Consider the following 26382-nt stretch of genomic DNA (forward strand, 5'->3'; position numbering starts at 1 on the left):
TTAATTCAAGATTTTTTTTTTTTTTTTAACTTAATTCAAGATATTTTTTTGGGCTTAATTTTTTTTTTTTTTTTTTTTACTTAGTTTAAGATCTTTTTTGTCTTAATTCAAGATTTTTTGCTAAATTTGAGATTTTGTTTGGCTTAATTGAAGAGTTTTGGGTTTTTTTGGCTAAATTCAAGATTTTTTGCTAAATTATAGATTTTTTTGGCTTAATTGAATATTTCTTTTTTACTTAATTACAGATTTTTTTGGCTTAATTTAAGATTTTTTGCTAAATTTGACACTTTTTGGCTTAATTCAACTTTTTTTTTTACTTAATTGAAGATTTTGGGGTTTTTTTGGCTTAATTCAAGATTTTTTCCTTAATTCAAGCTAAATTTGTTTTTGCTTAATTCAATTCAAGACTGTGGAATTTTTGCACTTGGCAAAAACATCCCAGGGGCCGAAGTAGACCCATAGGTGGGCCGCATTTGGCCCCCGGGACACATGTTTGACACCCCTGGGTTAGAGGGTTAAACTACATGTGGTTAAAGCTGCTGGTGTCATGGAAGAGTTTATGTTTTTATGTTTTGTGGTTATTCACTGCAAAAAGAAAAAAAGACTATTTGCTGATGTTCCTTCAGTTGTACGTATGAGGGGTCGAGTGGGACATTATTCAGAATTACTACACACACACACACACACACACACACACACACACATATGAAAACGCACACACAAACATCTTTTACTTCAACCGGAAGGCATTTGGCTTTAACCAGAAGTGATCAGTCCTGAACAGCCGATAACATCAAAGACTGTGTCGTAGTCATCGGTTGCTGGCTGTCCGTAAACACATTTGCCAGAACTGTCAGAGTCTGTGCAGAAGTGAACAAACTATGAAGCAACACCGCTGCTTCAGATAAACTGTTCGCTGACGTCAGTAGGAGCTGGGCAACAGTTGAATCTCCTGGTTCCCGCTTCTCCGCCTTCCAGTTCAAGTCAAATGCCTTCTGACTGAAGTAAAAATGTATGTTTGAGAAAGTATTTCACATGTGTTGTGTGAATGCATTTCACGTGTGTGTGTTTTCACATGCGTGTGTGTCATAAGTTTGGTGAGAGATGGACCAGCGATGCAGACAAACGGACAAGAGAGCCAGATAGGAAATGTTTTGGCAGTATTATGGCATACATTTGGCATTTTTGTCTTTCTTCTGGCATTCTGAAAACCTTTAAGCTTAACTGTGGTGTGATTTAGGTTCTCCATAAAAGGTCTGGAGGCACCAGCAGTATATGTCAGAGTTCTGGTGTATGTGTGGTTAACCAAAAGACTGGGCAAAGAGCGGGATCCAGTATAGGGATGGTATGGCATGTTTTGGCTACTTTTTGGCTGGATTATGAGGATTTGGGGCTTTTCTGGGACAATTATGGCTATATTTTGGAAGTCCGCGGTTAGTTTTGGGTGAATTTTGGCTTCCTTCTGGTTTGATTTTGGCATGCCTATTTTGGGCTGTTTAGGGCCCATACATCCACCCAGAACTTTGCCAAATGGCCTGCCAGTTTTGGGCCAGATTTAAGCCATAATGGTTTTGCTATCTGGGGATGAACTTGTAAAAATGACAAAAATCTTTAATGACTGTTCAAAAACGGGCTTGAGCTGGAGCAGGATGAAGGTGGCTGTCGAGTCCAGGGAGGAAGCAGGAAAAGGCAGGAACTGGGAAAAAGAGCGCAACCAGATGAACAAAAAACAGGAAAGTAACAAAGTAAAAAAAACTACAGAGGCACAGTACAGGTACTACCACTGGAGGGTAGCTGACAATCTGGAGACGAGTAGAGCTGAAGACTGGGCTTAAACACAGAGGGTGAAGTGGTTGACTGGAGGCAGGTGGTTTGATCGCAGATGTGAAGGTGTGTAGATGAAGGGTGAACTGTGGCTCCGCCCACAGCTCCAGACAACACACAGACAAGACAGGGAAAGAACAAACAACACACACACACACACAAAAGGGAGGGGCAACACAAGAAGAACACTAGGACATAGTGTCAATGCATTTCATATGTGTGTGTGAAGGCATTTCATATGTGTGTGTGTGTGTGTGTGTGTGTGTGAATGCATTTCATATGTATGTGAAGGCATTTCATGTGTGTGTGTGAATGCATTCCATTTGTATGTGAATGCATTTCATGTGTGTGTGTGAATGCATTTCACATATGTGTGTTTGCATTTCATATGTGTGTGTGAATGCATTTCATATGTGTGTGTGAATGCATTTCATATGTGTGTGTGAATCCATTTCATATGTGTGTGTGAATGCATTTCATATGTGTGTGTGAATCCATTTCATGTGTGTGTGTGAATGCATTTTATATGCGTGTGTGAATGCATTTCATATGCGTGTGTGGGTGTGTGAATGCATTTCACGTGTGTTTTCACATGTGTTTGAAAACATTTCATATGTGTGTGTGAATGCATTTCACGTGTGTGAGGGTGTGTGTGTGTGTGTGGGTGTGTGAATGCATTTCACGTGTGTGTGTGTGTTTTCACATGTGTTTGAAAGCATTTCATATGTGTGTGTGTGAATGCATTTCACGTATGTGTGTGTGTGTGTGTGAATGGTGATTCTGAATAATGTCCCGTCCGTCCCCTCAGATGTTTGAGTGGACTCCTGCTCAGCCCTGTGATGACTATCTGACCTGTAGGATGTGAAGTCCACTCAGGCGTTGGTAGGGAAACCTGTACTTTCTAAACATTTGCAAGGACACGTCCTGTTGTCTGCATGAAAATCGACACGTGGTTTCATTAATAACAGGTTGGATTTTCTTATTTGTCTTTTTTTGCTTTGTGCATTAAACCAGTGGAAGTCATCCCAGGTGTGTGCAGCCCAGTGCCCTGCATTAACACTGCAGTCTATCTGTTCAACACACACACACACACACACACACACACACACACACACACACAGCTTCTACAGTTTGTGCTCTCAGCGTTCATATGCCTATAAACTCATTTCACATGGAGGATCGTCGTGGCTGTGACACTTGGCACAGTTTTGATAATGGCTTTGCATAATGGGGACAAAGCGCTCATGGGTTCATTTTCACAGGCCCATGGTAACCACAGAGTGTTTTTAACCCATACAGTCCCAGGGCTACTTTGGTGGCAGTTTACAAACGATTTTTTTCTCTATGTAACCTTTCTTAAATGATTTATTACCATTTGTTACACTATTATCCTCTGTATTTTGCATTTTCTGTAAATCAGGTATTTTTTTCCGTTATATTTACTTTACTGAGAAAAACGGACTTTTTCAGCAAGGATATCAATGACTGAACATAAAAACAAGCATCTACACTGTAAAAAAACAAACAAACAAACAAACAAAAAAAAACCCCTCTAAATAACGGAAAATAACCATTTCATAAAAATACGGTAATTTTCCATAATTAAAATACAGTTTTTTGCCCTAACTTTACATGAGATTTTGCATATTTTTTGACTTCTTAATGTTTAATAAGGAATATTTTCATGTATTAAAACAATCAAATTACCTATAAATACATATATATATAAATGGGTGTGTGTGTGTATATATGTCTATATATGTGTGTGTGTACATGTACCACCTGAGTCTTCATAAAATATTCTCCAGAAAAAGAAATCCAAATTCAACTGTCCTTTTGCATTATTTTCATGTATTCATACATCATAAAGGCTTCATTCAGATCCTGTATCAATAATGTTACTATGACATAACTATCTGGACTACTGATGCTTAACAGCTGAATACTGATTCCATATGTAGAAATCTGCAGTACATACAGTATGTACTTCGAATATCTGCAGTATTTGCATGCTTCATGTAGTTCCCCCATTGGAATAATGCCATATTACAAACTGTGGGCATTTGTCTCTTTTTTCATTAAGCTGTGGGTATTTGTCATGGAATCTACAGTGTGAATGTGTTTAAGTGTCACAGAAGGAGCCGTGGTCCGACCCCAGAGGCCGCCTCATGAAAAGCAGCAGGTCTTTGAGTCGTCCTGTGTGACTCATTCTGGTCTTTTTTCAGACAGGAGCCCAAATTAAAGGCAGATCTGAGAGCAGCCTCCGTCACTGCTCCAGCTGCCGTTCGTTGACAGACTCATAAAATTACTGTAATCGAATTATAAAGCTGCGTTAATCTCCTTCCCAGGACAGACTGAAGAGTCTCCCATGGAGCGGTGACGCATTTATGTCAGCACAGATATAGGAAACGATGAAGGAACCAGTGCTTTTTCTCTCACTTTTATCCCCTAATAATAGATTATATTCCGTGGTGTGGAAGTGTGGAAGTGTGTCAGCTGAAGTTAAGTTCATCAGATCTCTTCATGTTTAATGCCCAGACTTCCTCAGGCAGAGTCATATGTGAACAGACTGTCTCCAGAGTCTATTTCCTACTTCATTCCACTGGTTTGGATTTCTGTTGGTTTTTAGAGCACCTGCCCATGACGAACATATGAAAGTGTTTAGTGTCATCAGCAGGTCTTTAACCCTTTCATGTACAGAGTGAATGCACATCCGTCACTTCCCCCCAGGCCACGCCCCTCTCAGTCAGACTGAGCGGCAAAAACAAAGCGGCTCAACATGGCGGAGTATCACAGTAACTCCAGCCAGAGCAGAAAACTGTGGAATATCAGATGGAATTAAAGCCAACTGGACTGGACATGGATCCATCCAAGCTACCAAACAACCAGTGTTCTACCAGCACTGATCTGGGACAGAAATCACCTATCCTGACATTTACATGAACCTGAGTTCAACGCCGGGAAAATCCCCAATGCAAAGGCTGAAAGCATCCAACAGACCCAGAGTTGTGTCCATCCTGGTCCTGGTTCATTAGAGGATTCCAGCTGGTGAGTGCTTTCATTCAACATACTATTGTTTTGGAGGTTTTGTGTCAGTGCAGACGGAGTTTGTTGGCGGTGATTTGGGCGGTAAAGGCCCAGCAGTAGTGCTCACAGTTCACTACTGATTTACTGGAGTTGAACCCTTAGTACTGACCCAAGTGAGTGGATGATCTACTGGTACTGTGGAGATTTAAGGAGAGTTCACATCAAATACTGGATCCAACACAGATCCAACAGCTGTGTGCTAGAGGAGCCCCTTATGTGGAAAACTAGGTTAGCCTCAGTTTAAGCTAGTTTACAAATCATGTAGAGCACAAGGTTCACAATCACACAACTGAAGACACAAACGATTCAGTTCTGAAATCTAGAACTAAATGACAGATGCTAACATGAAGAGCTTTACTAAGAAGGAACGTTAGCCAAAACCAGATGGAATTTAAGGGATGAGTTTACACCAGAACACAGCACAAATGACCGTTAGCTGACACAGATCCAGGTTTGGTTGTCTGGATTCCAGTTCTTTCTCTGAATTGCAGCGATCCATCTGCTTCTTCTGTCTGTGGCTTTAGGTCTCCGCTAAAACCAGAGCTCCCAGTGCTTTTGAACCTATTTGTGCGATCAGTGACACAACAGCTCCGCCCCATTTTTTAGATTGTTCTAAAGTTTTCACAGTATTCAAACCAAAGCCGCTGCTCATCTGCCTCTGTCTGACACTCAGTGGGCGGAGCCACGGTGACTTCTGCTAGTGCTGACGTCACATGCAGACCCTCTATAGGAGATTTAGGATGTTGAACATGAACTGTGAACTGGAACACACTGAACAACAACAAGGATTTGAATTTGGGTCCAGTCGTTTTTGTTTTGGACTCTCTCTTTTGGACTTTGTTTTTTTTTTTTTTTTTTTTAAATCAGTCCAGCTGCTTTTTGACACCAGGCTGAACTCCATTAAGCAGTTCTAAAACTGAGGAGAAAAAAAAAAGGAAAATCACCACAATACTAGAAACAACAGTAAAACAGTAAAAAAAAAAAAAACCACAAGGAAAACAGTGTAAAAAAAAAAAAAAGAAAAGAAAAAGAAAAAAAAAACCTGTCTATTTCTACAGTGAGTCGGTCTCACTCACTGCTCTGTATTTTACCCCCCATTCCACAGGGTGTGGGGGGTGAACTGAGCATGCTCAGATGTCGATGGAAAGAACAAGCTCTATTCTATCAGCACCATTAGAAGTTTTTTCTGTTAACCCTCTGGTATCCCGTCCTCCAAGGCCCTTACTAAGCACCAAGTGGGCCTTTTTCACACACTTGTGGAATAATGTCAAAAAAATTTTCATACAGTTTGTTTTTAATTCTTTTTCTGTTTCATCAACTTGAGCCATAAATAAAAATACTAAATACTCAATAATTGTCACATTTTTTAACCCTTTAAATGCTGTGTTTGTATTGTAAACAAACCATTTTTTTAAATGCAAAAACACAAAAAAATAGTTTTTTTCAATATACTATATAAAAAGTGGGTCACATATTATTAGATTTTTTCATCCTGGCATATGTCAGTGATTAACTCCAACATTGGTTAATTTGCATTATTATTTTTGGCGCTAGGTCAAATGTTCAAAAATACTAGCATCTGTCACCAAGTGTGCGTAAAATGCACACCTATAAATCAAACTATTAAATATTATATATTCATTTATTTTTCTGCTCTAATTTGATTTTATTTTTGTAAATCCAGCTCAGTCCTAATCATACAGATCAAATGTTAGAAATAGTGCGTTTTAGGCACACTTGGCAGACAGATGCTAGTCTGGTCATTTTCTTTTGTTTACAATGTGCACATTTGAGTTGGTGGACAGAATTTTAAAGATCATGCAAAAATGAACAACTTTTGAATTCTAACCTTATTTAAATTGTGAAAAATAATATGAAGTTTTTTAAAACAAAGTGCAAAGTGTGCTGAAAGGGCACACCTGGATACCAGAGGGTTAAGGAAATGGTTAAATTTTTATGAATATTTAAAATAAATCATACGTTTAAAAGCTCACCACAGACATGTCAGGGGTTAAAGGGTTAATAATACTTTCATGATACTGCATGAGAAGTGACGACAGTACAACCCACACAAATAAGTAAACAAATATGTCTAAAGTGTTACATCATCAACACGGATCGGATTTTTTTTTTCTGTTTGTTTACATGCCAAACGGAAAGAGGACGAGTGAGTGTCTTCATGTTGGTGCACCTCCTGTTCTCGAACACCACCCCAGCTCCTATGTACAGGTGACGCCGCTCCTCCGGTATTACCATAAACTCCTAGACACACCGTACTATCAGTACATCCGGCTGACATATATTACTGTAAGTTACAGCCATAACAGTCTCATTTGTTCCATCAGCTCTGTGCGTAGGTCCCAGACTTTGACAGCACCAGGCTGGAATAGAGTAGAGGACACGCTGCGCTGTACCAACCGGTGACGACGGCCACCATCACACATTACGACGGCGCTAATAGAGTATCTGCACCACAGATAAAAGGCAGCGACTCCTTTGTTTCCTCTGATTAATTTGCTGTGCTTATCCATTTCCTGCGCTGTGTTATTTGCTTCCTCACTATTTCGACACTGACTGTGTACTGTTTGTGCCTGGCACGCTGCAAAAAGGATTTCTAAGAAAGTGAAAAAAGCCCTATTTCTAGAACGGTTTCCTTATTTTTCATGTAAATAGAAAAACAACCTTAAAAAGCTTTTGTTTATCAATTTCTGGTGTTAAGCTATGCAACAATCTGAGTGAGGAACTCAGGCAAAGTCCAAATATTATCCAGTTAAAGAAAATGTACAAAAATATTTTGTTCAGCAGTTATAATTGATAATTATCATTTCTGACTCTTTTCCTTTACCTATTGATATGGCATAGGGGTTAGAGGCAGAGAAGCCTATGGGAATGTATATGTGTATGTCTGGAACAGTGTATATATGAATTTGTATACGTATATGTAAGTGTATGAGCATGGGTATGTATATGTGCATACATGCATACATGGGTATGTATGTATATGTAGGTGTATGTGTATATGATATATGTGGATGTGTATATGTATGCATGTGTACATGTATGTATGTATATGTATGTATATATAATTATGTATGTGTGTATATATGTGTGTGTGTGTGTGTGTGTGTATATATATATATATATATATGTATAGATGGATAGATGTGTACATATATGGGTGTATATGTATGTATGTATATATGTACATATTGTTGGTTTAGACACAGGGGTCAGAGCTAATATAAGCTCTGCTTCTTCTCACTCCTTTTCGAATATGACTTTTTTTTCTTTCTTTTCTTTTACATGTATCATTATTTTATGCTTCCTTGAATTTTCATTTCTATATTATGTTGTGCAAAGAAGTCAAATAGTAGTAATCAGGAAGCTTGTATCATATCCATATTAGAAATAAATCAGTAAATTAAGAATTGTTAATTTGAATTAAATTAAATTATTTGATTATATCATCCTAGCATATGTCAGTGATTAACTCCAACACTGGTTAATTTGCATTATTATTTTTGGCGCTAGGTCAAATGTTCAAAAATACTAGCATCTGTCACCAAGTGTGCGTAAAATGCACACCTATAAATCAAACTATTAAATATTATATATTGATTTATTTTTTTGCTCTAATTTGATTTTATTTTTGTAAATTAAGGTAAGCCCTAATCATACAGATCAAATAATCATTGATTTAAATTTTTTTAACCCTTTAAATGATCTCTTTTCATCATGATGTCACTACATTTTTTGATGCAAAAAAATACGACATAAAAACTGGATCACATATTATTTGATTTTTGCAGCCTGGCATATGTCAATGATTAACAGCAACATTAACAACATTAATAAATTAATTTAGCCCCTCCCCTCTCAAATGAAGCCCAGATCTCAGTAAAAGCAGGATTTATGCCTTAAAGGCTTTGGATCAAAAACAGTGGTTCTAATGTTAGAAACAGTGCGTTTTATGCACACTGTGCAGACAGATGCTAGTCTGGTCATTTTCTTTTGTTTACAATGTGCACATTTGAGTTGGTGGACAGAATTTTAAAGATCCTGCACAAATGAACAACTTTTGAATTCTAACCTTATTTAAATTGTGAAAAATAATATGAAGTTTTTTTACACAAAGTGCAAAGTGTGCCTAAAAGGCACACCCAGATACCGGAGGGTTAATAGACTTTTTTCGCTTGTTTTAGTTATAGATTATTGCTTTTCTTACCCCATTGGCAGATTTTGTGCTCAGTATAATCCAGTTTGACCAGATTTAGGAATATTGGTCTTATTTCTAGCAGGGTGTTTTGCAGGGAAAAGCTCCACTGACCAACACTTCCAGCGGCTCTGCAGCTGAACATGAGACCGCTCCGTTCTGATTAGTTTTCAGAAACGACTGCAGATGGAAGTAATGATGGATGATTGAGTGGGCTGATGAAAGGATGGATGATTGAATCAGGGGTAGCTGAGGAGGTGGATGGATGGATAGATGAATGGATATGTAACCAGAAAATGCACTGATGTTACTAAATATAGCTTTAATGGTTGAGTAGATGGACGACTGATCTCATTTTTGCTCCATCATTGTGTTCTGTGCAGTTAAGAAACATGGTTAGAACATTCCAATTTATTTCTTTTTTTTTTCTTTTTTATTGTAAACAGAGGCTCTGGACACACAATGGTCATAGTCCATCATGTTGAAGCACAATACTATCAAAGGTTCAGGGCATGACTGAGCAGAACATTTCATGAAGCATATTGTAATTGAAGTGGTCCAAAAGAAAATGAGACATCTGTACCTGTTTCATAACTCCATGATGCCTTGGACTTATCCCATTTTTTGTTTTTCTTCTTTGGAGTTAATACTGAAGCACTGGTATTCTTTTATTGAAAAATGTATTTTAGGTCTGCTTCCATCATATTTAATGATCCACATCTCGTAGATCAGGGGTCTGGGATACACAACAATAATGAAAAATGTCATAATATAGTTTTATATTTGGACTAGCATGTTGACCTGAGGGGATCTATGGGTTCTAGATGTGTTAGTTTTTATGCTGTTGTGTACTGTGCGTATATATTCCCTTCTTTCTATTAGGACAGGGATGGCAAACTCATTTTCTTCCGGGGCCACATTCAGCCCAATTTAATCTGCAGTGGGCCAGACCAGTACAATAATAGCATGTTAGACAATAAATAATGACAACTCCAAATTGTTTTCGTACAAAAAATAGCATTCACTTATGCCAATATTGACATTTACAAACTATCCAAACAAAAAAGATGTGAATAACCTGAAAAAAATGGAATTTGTTAAGAAATATAAGTACAATTTTATCAGTATTCTGCCTCCACTTATCATTTATACATATGCATTACATGTCAGATCTACAAAGACACTAAACATTTAGTAACAGGCAGAATATTGTTAAAATTCCACTGAATTTTCTTCAGACATTTCAGGTTGTTCATATTTGTTCAGGTTAATCACAAGGACAGTTTGTTAATGTAAACATTTTCATAATTTAATGTTTTTTGCATTAAATCAAAGAGAAAAAAATGGTGTTGTCATTATTTATAGATTTTTAAGATATTATTTTTGAGTTTGATGCCCTTACTTTCCCTTTGCAAATTCATCCCACTTTATCCTCACTAGGTCACTTGGAGCCTATCCCAACTACATATGGGCGAAGGCGGGGTTCACCCTGGACATGTGACCAGTTCATCACAGACTGAACATATAGAGACAAACAACCACTGTCACATTCACACCTATGGGGGATTTACATTAACCACTTAACCTATCAGAGCATGTGTTTGGATGGTGGGAGGAGCCAGAGTACCAGAGAGAACCCACGCAGACACGAGGAGAACATGTGAACTCCACAGAAAGGCCCCACCCCCATGGACTGGTGTTGGAATTGAACCCAGGACCTTCTGTCTGTGGCTCCAGGTCTATCCTCTGCACCAACAGAACACATACATGTACATGTCAGTCATGTGAAACTACCGTCTGTTCTTTTTGACGTGTATATGGAGAATACATGAGTAAATAGTTATGTTTAAAGGTGAGTCTGAGATCTTAGAAAAACGGTTCAAGCTAGCTACATTTTGAAAATACTCACTTCATAAGTCTAAACCCCTTTCTTCATACGTCCCTCTGAAGCCACGCCTCCAGAGTAGTGGCACATGCAATGCTTGCGCTGCACAGCAACAATTAGCTGTGAGTCTCTGCTCCGTCCCCGGCTTTACTCCAACGCTGTATCCGGTCCGGTCCGGCCACAGCTCCGTCTCCTACACAGACTGAGGCTCCCGCGCCGGCTACGTACGGCAGGCCTGCCATAGCTACAGCACCAGCTGAGCCTCCAGCTGGTGTATCCATGCATACCTCCTTCAGTCTCCTCTAACCCCCCCACTCTTCCAGAACAGTCCCAGTTCAGACCTATGGCACTAATGATCCATTTCCTACTGGTTTATGTTTGTGACTAAACAGTTTGCTGGTGAACTTTCCATCCTAACAGAACCAATATATCCAGGTTCTGGCTTCGCTTCCTGTACAAGTGCTTCCAGCCTCTGGGAACACTTGATTCCTACTCAAAGAGGGGTATGCGCCGAGGGGGGAAAGGGGGAGGGGCCAATGGCAGTTGAGTTTGATAGACATATCACCGTTCAATCATTTCGCGTGGGCGCTCAAAATGATTGGATGGTGTTTTTTCAGTCCTGTCCGTTCCACAGGTGACTGATTTTTTAAGTTTTGTGTTAGAGCATTTGATTAATTAGTTGTAATTGGGGTGTGAAGGGGATTTTAAGGAATATAATAAAAAAAAAAAAAATGCTCCAGAAAAACATCTCAGACCCCACCTTTAATGTGTTTTATTGAATGTCAGTTGTTTGTGGTCAGTAGATGTGTTCTGAGGAGAGAACCTGAGCCCAAGATTTAGAAGAACCCACATGAACAGCTGAATTCCATCAAATATGCATTTTGGACCATGTGGGTGACCTTTGACCTATAATTGGACCTTGACACTACACCTTTGGTAGTCCAAAGCACTCTGAAGACATGACATGTGTCACAAAAAAACATTGAAGGGTCCAGCATGAGCAGATTGACACACTGTACTTTATCAAAAGTGAAGAAGGTTTGAAAGTTGACCAAAAAAAACATGTTTTCAGGGTTGAAAAAGTAATTTTGGGGGTAGGGGCTTGATTTGAAATTTTTTCACATTTTTGTATTCCCAAGACATTGGAGCATTTACAAACTATGGGTTAAAGTTGAATCTGAAAATTTTCCTGAAATAAGCCCCCCCCCCCCCCCCCCCCCCAATCCTATGGAGACACATTTGTTTCATTATTAATCAATCAAATAGAATAGATTTGCAGCCAAAAAAGAGACTTGAGAGCAAAACACAATAAGTGGCAATCAAAAAAAAAGATAATTTTTCTTTTATTTCAGTCCTCTTTGCTTGTCCTGCTCCTCACACATCCTGTGTGTTTCTCCACTGGGCGCCCCCTGCAGGTTTGGAGCACTTCTGTTGGAGTGACTGGTTATGCAGTGTTTTTCATTTGCAGATGTTTGCTTGGTTTGCATCATTTTGTGCTTTGCATCGTTCCTCTATTTCTACTGTATTGGATGATTATGCATTTGTTTTTGTTTCTTGCAGTGGGTTTTTTCATTTGCACCACATTCTTCTATTTGTACCTTATTTAGACTTATGTTTGAGTTTGTGAATTTGCATCATTTCTCTACTTGCAGCTGTTTTCTGCGGTGGCCCAGAGGTGCAACAGCCCAAAAAATTATACATACAAGAAAAAAAAGAGAACAGCCCAAAAAATTATCTTCTAGCCCCAAAAATTATCCACTATAAGAAAAAAAGAGAACAGTCGGAGAAATTATCCACTATAAGAAAGAAAAAGAAAAAAGAAAACAGCCCAAAAAATTATCCACTCTAAGAAAAAAAAAAAAAACATCATCCGCCTTTTCAATTAAGGGAACGCTGTTTACCCAAAAGGTCTCTTGCTTTAAAATTAAGGCCACCACAAAAAATAAAAGCATAGGCTTAAAATTTTTAAGGCCTTCAGCTAATGTGGCTAATGCTAAGGAAGTAACCCACTGGCTAGTGGATAATTTTTTGGGATGTTCTCTTTTTTTTCTTATAGTGGATAATTTTTTAGGCTGTTCTGTTTTTTTGTCTAGTGGATAATTTTTTGGGGCTGTTCTGTTTTTTTTTATAGTGGATATTTTTTTTGGGCTGTTCTCTGTTTATTTTCTTATAGTGGATAATTTTTGGGGGCTGTTCTCTTTTTTTATAGTGAATTGTTTTTGGGTGTTTCGCTTTTTTTTTCTTATAGTGGATAATTTTTTGGGCTAGTGGATAATTTTTTGGGCTATTGCACCTCTGGGCCACCGTAGTTTTCTCTATCTGAGACACATGGGTCCGTTCTGAGTCTAAGTCTGAGTCTGAGTCTGGGTCCGGGTCCGGGTCCGGGTTTTTGTCTGAGTCTGGGTCTTCTAGGTGGTTCTTATTCAGACTGAGGTTAAAACCTATTCAAGCCGTTTAATATAAGGCGATGGCTGTTGCGTTAATATAAACCTGACTTTACTTCTTTAATTGCTCTGTAAAATTACATAAAACACTTCATGGAAAATCATAATAAACACACCAGGAAGAGGACCGTTAGTGTGCAACATAACTCAAAAAGTTATGGACAGATTTTGATGAAATTTTCAGGGTTTGTTGGAAATGGGATAAGGAAGAAATGATTAAACTTTGGTGGTGATCGGGGGTGGGGGGGCCCACGGGGGGGCCCATTTCCAACAAACCCTGAAAATTTCATCAAAATCTGTCCATAACTTTTTGAGTTATGTTGCACACTAACGGACAAACAGACAAACAGACAAACTCTGGCAAAAACATGACCTCCTTGGCGTGGGGGGGCCCACGGGGGGGGCCACTGATCAGCCTTGGCGGAGGTCTGCGCTCTCCGAGTGCTTCTAGTTACGACTGTTTTATACATACATTTTGAAGGTACAGCTTGCACATACGTAGTTACATATTTATATTTATATATGTTTTAATCTTGTTATTCTTTTATGGTGTTTAACAACTTTTTTTTTATTGTGACCAGATACATCATAATTTCGTTCTGCAGTGCATCTCTGATGTAATGTCTGAATGACAATAACGAAATTTGAATCCGAATCATAATATTATGAGAATAAAGTTGTAATTAAAAAAAAAAAAAAACTCATAATTTAACGAAAATAATGTTGTACTTTTATGAGATTAAAGTTATAATATTTTGAAAATAAATTCACAATTGTGCAATAAAAAGTCATAATATAGCCGCACGTAAACCCCAAATGAAAGTATAACCTCTCAAAATGTTCCATGTTCCCCATTACGCAACAAGTGGGTACGACTTTATTCGTCTGTTTGGTTTTTTTTGCTTTTGTTTTTTTTTTTAAACTTTGTCAGTTTTCAAGTAAGCATCTGCATTAGTATAGGACATATGAACGAGTCCAAAGCAGAACAGCACACACCAACTTCAAACCCCACCCACCCAAAGGCTCAGAGAGAAGGAAAAATAATGAAGAAAAGAAAAGAAAAGAAAAGAAAAGAAAAGAAAAGGGGGCACAAAGTTAAACTGAGTTTTATCATGAAAAAGAAAGAAATTATAATTAAGATTACAGTTGGATGCATAATGACTGCGCTAATAGTCTGTTTTTTGTAAACAGTTCTATGGTTCCAAGGGTCACTGCAAAGATGAGGACACAAATGAAAAAAGACAAGGAATGAAGAAGTCTACTGGAAGGGGATGCCTTGAATAAAGTTTACAAAAGGGTTCCAAGTTAAAGTGAAATCCCGCCGCTTTTTCTTTATTCTGTATCTGAGCTTTTCCAGTGGGAGCAGAGAAAGTAGCTCCTTCACCCATTGTAGGATTACCCCGTTTTTAAAATATTCTCGTAATATTATGGCTTTATTCACTAAATATGACAATATTATTCTCAGAATATTACAACTTCATTCTCATAAAATTATGACTCTTTTTGTATTTGACTTCATTCTCACAAAATTACAGGTTTTATCTCAATATTTTACGCCTTCATTCTCGCAGTGACAAGTGTTTTTATTTTCTTATGTGGCCCTAATACGCCATCATACTTACCTAGAGATGGGAATCGATATGAATTTAACGATTCCATTATTGATTTTGTTTATCAATCCGATTCCTTATCAATTCTCATTGAGTGAGGGAATAAAAGAGTACGAACAGGTGTGTTTGCATTAACTGTCTTTTATATTTCCATCTGCACAGAAAATAGAACATATACAGTATGAACAAATAATACGAACAGATGACATCAGTCCCAGTTTGGGGGGGGGGGCGTACAGTGAAAGTGAAACTCCAGACTCTTTACTAATTCCTCTATTGCGGCATTTCTACTACATGGAACCGGTTCGACTGCTCGTCTCCTGTTGTTGTGCACCTCATTTCCTTCTACCTTCAGAAACTTGTATTTGAGGAGTTACGACATTTGTTTTAAAGAGTTTTAAAACAAAGGTGGTGCAGTAAGTGTAGACACAAGAGGAAACCGAATCATTTTTGAATTTAGTACAGGATAGAGGGGTAACAAATGGAATGACTCCTCATGACATCTCACAATAATAAACAAATCATTGCATTTTTGATTTAGTGGAAAAAACAACTTTGCGCACTTCGGTTTTTTCAACATTTAGTAAATATTGGAAAAGTTTTGTGCATATGTCCAATGGAAAAGCCACTATTGTCATGTGGAAAATCAAGGTCAATTTGGTTCCTTACCCATAAGTGGCAAAAAACAGAAAAAAATCCAAGAAGTAAATATAAACAAGTACATTTAGTGTTCTGTAATCCTTAGGTGATATTTTATTATTTTAAGGAAACTTTATAAGTGCAATTTTCTTACCGCTCTGGCAGATAATTTTACTTGAAATAAGACATTTGAACCCAATAGTGAAGAGGTGTCAAACTCATCTGAGTTCATTCAGCCTAATATTTTATAAAGTGGACTGGACCAGTAAAATAATATAAATAATAGGATAAGAACAGATAAATACTGTCAACTCTAAAGTTTTTTTCTTTGTTTTTGAGTGAAAAAGGCAAATTCCATAATGAAAATATTTACATCTACTTGAACATAACATGAACAAATATGAACCTGAAAATTCTCAAGAAAAATAACTGCAATGTTAACAATATTACGCCTTAGTTTATCATTTATACATGTGCACCACAACTTACAGATCACAGTGGATCTACAAATAAACAAAACATTTAGTAAGAAGCGGAATATTGGTACGATTGCATATACTTCTCTGAAGACATTTCAGGTTATTCACATTTTTTGCAAAAGGCTAGTCTGTAAATGTAAACATTTTTGTGTGATTTTACTTTTTTTTTTACACTACAATAAAGAGAAAAATTTGCAGTTTTCATTATTTGTAGGTTATTATGATAGTATTTAACTGGTTCTGACCTGCTTTAGATTGAATTGACCTAAAATGATTTTAACCCTTTCATGCACGAATTATGAGAACCTCAATCAAAATTTTTTTTTCTGAGTGTTTTTATTCCTCTTTAGGCATGAAAAAAACAATGTGACTGAAAATTTTCTTCTGAAAAATAAATAAATAAATAAATAAATACAAATTATTTTAAAAATAAAAAAAAAACACATACAAAAAATAATAATGAAAAAAAAAAAAAATTCTTATGAACCTATTTTTCATGAAGTTGCAAAAATGTCCACTCAGCTGGACACCACACGTTTAATTTTTCACGCACAGAAACATGTATTTACTGATAAATTGTGTGAAAACTATGGAGAGGGCTTGTGATTCTGGGGGTTTATGCTCAGGAGAGATCTACATAATGTTACCAGTTCATGTCAGAAAAGATATGTAGTGTCTTAAAACTTTAATAAAGATATGTGTTAAAAAAAAAAAAAACCAAAAAAAAAAAACAATGAAAAGAACAACAAAACCCATGAATATACAAGAGAACAGCTGTAGAAGAGCTGTCCCCTGGAGTGACCACTGTGCATGACAGGGTTAACATCTTTGATTATTAATATCGTCAGTGTAATTTTTGTATTTCACAACTTCATCCTCGGGGCCAGATTGGACCCTTCGGTGGGCTGGATTTGGCCCTCGGGCCGCATGTTTGACACCTGTGCAATAACGAGTTAAATTTTCTCCTTTTTGTACAGGCCTTTTTTGCAGTGTATGATTAACACACTGAGGTTTGAACAGAAAACAGCATCATCGGCCCACAATGCCTCTGAGACCGGGTTTGGACTGTTGTGGCTCTGCGTCTCTGGTCATGTGGGTATGTTGGTCTTGGTTTTTTCAATAATATCCTCCGTACTTGTTTTCTCTGTGTCCGGGTGAGTCAGTGGGTTTGTGAGAAAGCAAACGTCCAGCCTGCCTGCGGTTCTTTTTCTCCCATCCTCAGCCCCGTATTATCTGAATGTGTCGACTGTAAACAGAGTGAGGCCGGAGGAAATGACGGAGCAGAGGGAGTGTTTGGATGGACGGTGTTTACCTGCAGAACAGTGGATGTATGTGGATGAGGCAGGATTACACCGCACTTTTACATGTTTTATTACATTTGTTTTTATGCCGACTTAGAAAAATCAAAAAGAATGGATACTGGTCCTTGTGTAGTTTGTATTTACATACTGTATGTACACTGACTGATTCTGATATAATTAGGAGGGGTTATGTGGAATGGATGGCAGCTGAGAAATTAACCCTTTCATGCACACTGGTCACTCCAGTGGACATGTATTCTCCAGCTGTTCTCTTGTACATTCTTAGGTTTGGTTGTTTCAGTTCCATATCAGCCACAGTGGACGCTCATGCATCATCCCATACACTGACATTCAGACCGTTACTGTAACTGATGGAACTGGTACTGTAACTACATAAACCTGATCTGCACTAACATGTTTGAGTGTAAACCACTTGTTATTTGTTAGACACAAAGGTTTTTTTGCATGTTATCTCCGTGAAGTGAGTAATAACTAAGACTGGAATATGTTCAAATGTGAGGAAACATCAGATTTGCAGCATTAAAAATGTTTTTATTTCATTGTTTTCATATTACTTTATTATGGAACAGGATTAGGGCCACTGGACTTTAAACTCAGAATTCTGACTTTAATCTCAGAATTCTGCTTTTTTTCTCATAATAATAATAATAATAATAAAAAAATATATATTGGACCTTATTTTAATTTATTGTATTTTTTTCCAGTGGCCCTAATCCTCTTCTGATATTGGGTTTTAAACACGTTTCTTTACTTCAAAAATTAAATGCATGGACATTTTTGCAACTCCATGAAAAAAAAAAAAAAAATGATCGCATTGTTTTTTTTTTTTTCACGTGTAAGGTGGAATAAAAACACTAAAGAAAAAAAATCTTTACTAAGGTTCTCATAATTCATGCATGAAAGGCTTAACCCTTTAACCCCTGACGTGTCTGTGGTGATAGTTCTGAATGTATAATCTTAAAAAATATTTATACAAATTTAAGCATTTGTTCAGTAGTTAAAATGTCAAACCATGCTGACAGAATAAACCTTGTTCTTTCCATGCTCAGTTCACCCCCCCCCCCCCACACACACACACACACCTGTGTACCAGGGGGTAGAACACAGAACAGTGAGTGAGACGACTCACCATAAAAATAGACGGTTTGGGCTTTTTTTTTTTACACCATTTTCCTTGTGTTTTTTTTACCCTCAGCCACACTAACTGAAGGGTATTGTCATCAGTTCGTCGTCCGTCCGTCCGTATGTGCAACAACTTTGGCATGCACTGATAAGTCAGGCCACTGGGTGGCAGTGGTGCCACTGATAAGTCAGGCTGAGGGTTTTCAAGTACACACATGCTATGTTTTGTTTTTACTGTTGTTTCCAGTGTTGTGGTGATTTTCCTTTTTTTTTTTTTTGCTGTTTTTACTGAGTTCAGACTGTGTAACTGCTTTATGAAGTTCAACCACATGTCAAAAAGCATCTGGACTGATTTAGGAAAAAAGAGCCCAAAACAAAAGCTGCTGGGCCAAAATTCAAATACATGTTGCTTCTTTTATTCTTTTTTTTTCATATCTTTTTCTTGTTATTTATTATTTCGTAAATATTTTGTTTCTGTTCATTTACTTGCTTATTTTGTTTGTTTTTCTACATTTGGTGTTTTATTTTATTACTTTTTCTTCAAACTTGTGACTTTTGTGGCTTATTTTGCTCATGCTACTTTTCATTTTGTTGGTTTATTATTCAGTTTTGTTCATTTTATTGATCACTTTGGCTGTTTTTGATCATTCATTCATTTGCTGAACCTGCTTTATCCTCACTAGGGTCACAGCGGTCACTTGGAGCCTATCCCAGCTGCTTATGGGCAAAGGCGGGGTTCACCCTGGACATGTCGCCAGTTTTGATTCTTTCTTTCTTTCTTTCTTTCTTTCTTTCTTTCTTTCTTTCTTTTCCCTTGTAGCTGCTTTACAGGGTTCGACCAGGTGTCAAAATGCAGCTTTCCATTTGCTTTAGGAAAAAAAAAGCCCACAACAAAAACTGTCACAACGGGGGGGAAAAGAGAGGACTCAAATGCACGGTACTGAAGAGAAAAAAATACCAGTTTATTTAACAAAAAAATGAAAACCAAACAACGAAAACCCTAACACAAAAACTAAGGCAGAGTCCATAAAAAACAACACACAAAACCTGAATCAGAGTCCGTAGATGAATATGGATAAATGTCCGGGCTATGGAAAGGAGTGAGGGGAAATGGACCAGCGCTGCATGGCTGCAAACCAAAGCCTTAAATAGGCTGGAGGTAATAGGCTGCAGCCACGCAGCGCCAGCAGGTGGGTCAGATGATGATGAGTAGGAGGAAGAGGAGCTGAGGGTCACACAGGCACAGATCCTGGCAAAAACTCCTGGGCCCAAACTCAAATCCTTGTTGTTGTTCAGTGTGTTCCAGTTCATGGTTCATGTTCAACATCCTAAAGCTCTTATTGATGCACAACCTGTCAAACTTCAATTCCTCTCTTGGTCTTTTTCTTTTATTCCACCTATAAAAACAAAATGAAGAAAACAATGAACAAAATGAAGGGGGGGCAGATCTCTCTTGGTGGAGGTCTGCGCTCTCCGAGTGCTTTTCTTGTTTATATTTTATTGGTCCGGCCCACTTTAGAACATATTAGTCTGTTTGTGGAACTGAACTCAAATGAGCTTTCGACGCACTGAGCAGAACACTTCTACTCCAGTTCACATGGCAGAGCTGCTCCTTCAGCCTCTTTAGTTCTATATTAAATCAGCACTAATCATTTTTCAGTGGTCATACATATCAAAATCAATTACAGTGAGTATTTTTACTTTTCCAAACCCTTTTATTGTTGATTTGTGAAGGCTGCGCTTTCTATGCAGCCGCTTTGACGTCCAGACTGAATGGATTATTATGCACAGATCACGAGGAATATGTAAAGTTAAAGGTTCTCTTTTCTGCCTTTGATTTCTGGGAATATCACAGCTAATGGAGGTATTCTGGGACATTTTCCAAGTACTTGGCCTTGGATGTTTTCAGTGAGAATCATGCCAACAGACAGTTGAGTGGGTTTGATGTCGCCGCTGTCGCCATCAGTGTTGACTGTCAGTGGAAATCTACCGTGGCTTTGAGCTGAGTGGATACACAGAGAGGAAAAGGAAGAAAAGGAAGGATTCAAAACAAGTGTGACTGGTTGTATTGATTTAGTGACTGGTAACCTGTGTGTTGAATGAAACCATCACTCACAAAGGCAACAGCCTGAAAAATGTATGAAGTGGTCTTGAGACTGGAACAGAGTACACTGTAAAAAAAAAAAAAAAAAAAACACATCTGTAATTTAACAGAATTTTCATCTTATTTGACAGATTTTTCCTGTATTTTTAAGGTACAGGAAAAGATCAATGAAACGACAAAAACAGACTGTGATTTTACATGTCAAATAGAAAACAACACGAAAAAACTGTAACTGTGAATAACCATAAAATTTCTATTTTTTTTAAAGAATTTTTTTTCTTTTTTTCACAGAAAAATACAGTTAAAATACATTTGCAAATGTATCATAATTTCACAAATATTTCTTTTCAATTAATGAGATATATGACATCTTAGGCACATACAAATATTCTCACACACACACACACACACACTTATACACTGTAAAAAAAAGAAAAATCTGTAATTTAACAGAATTTTCACTGTTTATTTTATAGATTTTTCCTGTATTTTCAAGGTGCTTGAAGATAGACTCTGTCCATTTAAATGTTATTTTGTTTTGTCTTAATTTGCTTTGTTTTGTTTTATTTTGTTTCTTTGCATGTTTGAAATAAATAAATAAATAAATCAAATCAAGTCAAATACAGGAAATTATCAATTAAATGACAAAAACAGACTGTGATTTTACATGTCAAATGTAAAATAACATGAAAAAACTGTAACTGTGAATAACCATAAAATTTCACTTATTTTAAAGAAATTGTTTCTTTTTTTCACAGAAAAATACAGTTAAAATACATTTGCAAATGTATCGTAATTTCACAAATATTTCTTTTCTATTTATGAGATTAAACTGTTAATTTAAAGTTTAATACTGTAAAAAAAAAAATTTAAAAAAAGATAAAATTACTGACAATTAACGGTAACAGAAGTATTTGTTCTGTCAGTTGAACCAGACTTGTTTGTTAATTGACAAATATCTTGTGTAATTACAGGAGGTTTCACAACAAAAATGTTGAATAAATGTATTTTTGTGAATGTATAACATGTATAAGCACTGATAAACTGTCCAAATACAGTTTTTATCAGTGGATTGGACAACTGAGTCTCACTGAAAATTGTATACATATGTATATATATATATATATATATATATATATATATATATATATATATATATATTCTTTATTAAACATTGAAAAGTAAAAAAATTAAAAAAGAAAGCAAAATCTCATGTAAAGTTAGGGCAAAAAACTGTATTTTAATTATGGAAAATGACCATATTTTTATGAGATGGTTATTTTCCGTTATTTAACTGTGTTTTTTTGACACCCCTGCTGCCAGAATATTACCTTTTTTTTTTTTTTTTTTTTTATTAGTGTGGATGAAGGTGTGCATGAGAGATCAAACCTGCTTTCACTTATTAAGTCCTTTTTGTTGTATTTTTTATAATATTTCACTATTGTTTCTCCTCTTCCTGTGTGTGTGTGTGTGTGTGTGTGTGTGTGTGTGTGTGTGTGTGTGTGTGTGTGTGTGTGTGTGTGTGTGTTAGGGTGAATAAAGCCCAACACATGGTCTTCCTGTCTGGTCCACGGAAAAGTAAACATGCTCAGCTGTGTGAATGTTTAACTGCATGTAGCAATAGGTGCCATGTGTTTGTCCTGCAAACTGAATGGATGCTGTACGTAACAGACGAAGCTGGAAAACATCTGATTATGTCTGTGTGTTTGTCTGTGGGTATCATGTACCTGTTGATCTGATGTCTGATGGGAAGAAACATGCAATTTTAAATGATTTTGTTTTCAACTTATTGCTCCTGCACAAAGGTAAATATGTTTTCATCTTTATCATATTTTTTTACCCTATAAATCTTTATCTGATGTAAATTGGAATTAACCCTTTCATGCATGAATTATGAGAACCTTCATCAAGATTTTTTCCCTGAGTGTATTTATCCTCTTTAGGCATGACAAAAAAAGCAATGGGATTTATGAACCTATTTTTCATGGCACTACAAAAATGTCCACTTAGCTGAAAACCATACGTTTAATTTTTGAAGCTCAGAAACATGCATTTACTGACATACTGTGTGAAAACTATGAAATAAAAATATTTTTAACCTCCTGAGACCCAGTAATGCATTTTGTCCTCTGTAGGGGACAAAAGTTTGACACTTTCACTTAAAAAATGCTTTCCATTGTAAAGGACATTCCAGTAAAAAATAAACAAATAAATAAATAAAAATAATTTTAAAAAATGTCTCTGGGAAAAAAACAAAAAAAAAAACTGTTGCATTATGCGGTTTCCAATCAAGACAACTGTTTAATGGAAAAAAGCTAAAAATGTTCATTTTCCTGGGTCTCAGGAGGTTAATGCTGCTAATCTGATGTTTTCTCACATTTGAACAAACTATAATACCAGTTATTACTCACTCAGATAATATGCAAAAAAGAAAAAAAAATTGTTAAAACAAAACAAAACAAAACAAAACTTAATTTCAGTCTAATAACAATTAACAATTGATTTAGATAAAAGAACAGTAGAGTTACAGTAATGGTCTGACTGTCAGTGTATTATTATGGGATGGTGCATAGGCATCCACTGTGTTGGCTGATATGGAACTAAAACAACCAAACCCATGAAAATACAAGAGAACAGCTGGAGAAGAACTGTCCACTGGAGTGACCACTGGAGTGACCACTGTGCATGAAAGGGTTAAACATACTGTTAAAGTGAAGTGTTTTCTGTTAACTTACCAACATAAACCTGAAGTTAAAACCAAGAAAAAGGCATTGTAAGAGCGAGCTGTCGTTTCATTTATTCAAATTCCTGCAGGTCAGGTTGGGGCTGGTCAAAAACATGTCCCTTTATTTGCTGGGCAGGTCATTGGTTGAGCAGAGACACAAAAATATGTCCAGTATTATGTATAATTTCCCAATAGCAGGTTAAATATTGAACGATATATAGCCTGTTACACTGGCGCCTGCAGGTGTGTGTAGTTTGATCGTCTCTACAAGACCCGCCCCCTCTGTACTACTGATTGGTTAGTAGCCATAATTGAACTTCCTGGGAGCAAAAGTCATTGGTTGAGAGCAAAAGGTTTATCAAAGCCCAGGTTGGAGCACCTTGATATTGTACTGGCTCTGATCGTTTTGCACACATGACATATATCCTGCACCCCCCACCCCCACCCCGACTGATCACCGCACGCCAGAAATCCTATCACTTCTGCATTTTTGTTGATACATAAATAGGGATGTCCGATAATATTGGCCCACCGATATTATCGGCCCAATATTGGCATAAAAATGTAATATTGGTGAATATCGTTATCAGTTTTTTTGCCTATCATTAAAACTAATAAAATAATGCTTTGATTTCGCTGGCATTTACAGACGCGTAAATGAAGCATTGTTTGTAGCTGAAAGAAATGTGCAGTTTTCAAAATTGTACAGTAGAGTTGCTACACTGTAATAGACTCATGGAGGGAGGGAGAGAACATAAATAAATATGGCATTTTTTCCACAACTTCAGTTGAAGTATGTTCCATGACAATTCCATGACAGGAGATATGTGATGTTACCTAAAATTAGTTTAATATCCCACATATATCGGCAGCGGTATCAGTAGATATTGGAATCGGAAATTAAGTGTTGGACAATATCGGCATATCAGTTTTCGGCAAAAAAGACAATATCGGACATCCCTATACATAAATAATTGTGTCATCTGCACATATATATATGACAGCCAGCTTCCCTACAGCTTTCTGATAATTCGTTAATTTATATACAGAAGAGTAGTGGTCCCACAATGGACCCTTGTGGTACACCCCTTTTCTAGTTCAATAAGAAGGACGCCACATCATTTATTGAAACACGTTGTTGTCGAGGTCCTAAGCCACCATATCAAAGGTTTTTTTCAGGTCTAAGAAAACTGCTCCAACCTTCATCAAATTATTTCTTTATAATTTCTGTAAAATAACGTGTCCATTTTCTGAACCAATTCAATATAGTACAAATATAGTACAAGTCTGTGTGTAGTTAGATTCTCCTAAATCCCCTTGAATGTTGCACACTGGACCTTTAAGGGTACTACAGCAAGAATCAAGTGTGTGTGTGTGTGTGTGTGTGTGTGTGTGGGGGGGGGGGGGGGGGGGGGGGGTTCAAAGTCACAATTTTTAGGACTTGAAAGTTACTTAAATAACTGGGCTGAAAGATTCAACTTCATTTTTTATACTTGACTTTTCACTTGTTCACCCGACTTGACTTTGACGTGAGGCAGATGACTCAGTGAGTCCTTCTGTTCACAAACATTCACAGCTTTAGAAACATGGATTATTTTGAATGCAGTGTGTGTCACTTATCATAAAGCAGCCTCTGATGGAAAAAGAGACAAAGAAACAAGAATAGGTCAGTGGGCCCATTAGTTTGATTAATATTAATAGTTTATGACGTACTGAAAACCACTTGAACAGCTTTTATAATTAGATGTAATGTATGCTGTGCATGCAAATGACTTCTTTAGTTTTGTACATCTTGTACCCGTTTCTCTTTTTTATGTGCAGATAAATACTAACGTAATGTTTAAGACAGTACAGAACTATGACAGCTGGGGGTGGGGGGGTGGGGGGGGCCTTTTTCAGCTGGTAGTTTCCTGTCCAAACCAAGGTTCTAATAGTTTTGGATTTTTCCTTATAGTTTAGTTTTATTTAGTTTTGACTTTTTTTTTCTCTAATTCAGTTCATTTTACTTAGTTTTTAGAGCAGGTTTGCTAGTTTTTATTAGTCTTCGTTATTTTCTAAATGCTTAGTTGTAGTTTAGTTGTAGTTCAGTGGTCTCTTTTCTCTTCTTCTCTGTCGTCGTATTCAAATCAATCCCAGACAGGACTCTGCTGCTTTAGTCTCCATGTTTCCAGGTAGAGTGGGGACCAGAAGACGACTGGAAACCACCAGTGAACACAAGTGACGGACCCTTAAATATCATACGGTGCCAGCAGCTAAAATTGCTTGAGGGAAATAAATTGATTTCATATCAATCCGACATTGACAAAGACAAAAACGAAGGGAATTTTATCCATAATTTTTATCTGTTTCAGTTAGTTTTTGTAAACACACAATACAGTTTCAGTTAGTTATCGTTTTTTTCTTTTAATTCTAGTTTTTATTTATTTCAGTTAACGAAAATATTTTTACAATTCTAGTTTTCGTCATTTCGTTAGTTTTCGTTAACGGTAATAACCATGGTCCAAACCAGCCCACTTGTTCCATGGAGGAGGAATTTGAATAAATGAAACAACAGCTAGCTCTTACTACACCTTTTCATTGGTTTTAAATTCAGGTAGATGTTGGTAAGTTAACAGAAAACATTTCACTTCAACAATATGTTTAAGTCAAATTTAAATCAGATAAAGATTTATAAGGTAAAAAAAATATGATAAAGATGATCAATTTCAGACACAACAATGACCACAAAGTGAGTGTGATCCATGGTGAAGACGTTCAGATAGTGGGTTCATACAAATACCTGTGCACTATTATCGACTGTAAGCTCAGGTTCGATGCCAACACTGAATGTGTGGTTCAGAGGAGCCATCTGATGAGAATGAACTGTTTTAATATCAGTCACAAGAAGAAACTTTTATTGTTCATTTATTGAAAGCCTTTTAACTTTTT

This window comes from Sphaeramia orbicularis, chromosome 19 (assembly GCF_902148855.1).
Source record: "Sphaeramia orbicularis chromosome 19, fSphaOr1.1, whole genome shotgun sequence".
Classification (NCBI taxonomy): Eukaryota; Metazoa; Chordata; class Actinopteri; order Kurtiformes; family Apogonidae; genus Sphaeramia; species Sphaeramia orbicularis.